Source organism: Falco punctatus, assembly GCF_963210335.1.
Source record: "Falco punctatus genome assembly, chromosome: 14".
NCBI lineage: Eukaryota > Metazoa > Chordata > Aves > Falconiformes > Falconidae > Falco > Falco punctatus.
This window is the reverse complement of record NC_137594.1, coordinates 20,459,808-20,460,956: the sequence shown is the minus strand read 5'-3', so window position 1 is coordinate 20,460,956 and position 1,149 is coordinate 20,459,808.

Below are 1,149 nucleotides of genomic sequence, written 5' to 3'. Positions count from 1 at the left end.
AAACTTTCATGAATGATAATGTTTTTTTAATTATTTTTTGTCTTTCCCAGTCAGGACCTTAAATCACTACTCTGTGCTATGTAGAGTATAGAAAGTTCTCCCCACCTTTCAGGCATGTTCCATGTAGCAGGAGGGAACCAACAACATATGTCAGGATAATCTCTCTGAAGGTCCATGTCTCTGTTATTTAAATAATTAACCCTATCAAAGACAAAGATTCTCTAACCTACTTTCCTGAAATTGATAAGAGATGCAGCCCATATAAGTAGTTTAAAAATGAGCTATAGAAGTATTTTGCAGTGTTTTTTTTCAAAGTGGTTTGTCTTGGAGTTCATTCAGCTTTGTATGATTTTATAGTTCATAAAAAAACACCCTGTAATTGCATAGATTACTTGTCTTGAAATGTTACAGGTGTCTTTACATGCTTCAGTTTTGCTCCTTTTTGGAGGAAGGGCACTTTTCCTGCTGTTCTTATTGATAGCTGTAAATTATATGTGCATGTGTGGTTGTTGGTGTAGCTAGAGTCATAGGAAAACACAAGGTACTGATCTCACTACTTGATATTAGGAATGTGAAAAGAATGCCACTTTTGACGGACTGTTGCTGTCCAAATTCTAATTGTGCTGCTGTGCTTTATATCACTGTATGTTATCTGTTCTTACCTAGTTTTCATATTTCTTTTTGCCACACAGTGCATTCTGATTAAGTTCAGCTTAGAACTTGTGATATCCTGTAGAATTATTAAAGAAGGTGAAGTATTTAACATCTGTCCATAACAAAGTATTATGGGAGTCAGGTTGACTGCTGAAATATGCCTAAATTACTCTTTCTATTACGGTCTGTTTATTTTAGCTATACTTACTCAAAGCAGACTTGTTAAAAAAAAAAAAAAAAAAAAAACAAACCACAACACAGCCAACACAACTTCACTGATCATACCTTGTTTCTGTTCCAAGTCACAGCTCAAAGCTTGGTCTGAGCAAATGAGCCAGGTTGTGGGCAAATGTGCCAGGGCCCAAAGAACAGGAATCATAGTCACAGTCATTTCCAACTTTATGCAACAAGCTACATTTGCAGCAAACACTGTTGGTTTTCTTTCCACTGGGTTCTTTTCAAATGGGTGAGAATTAGAACCTTGTTTTTCCTCTC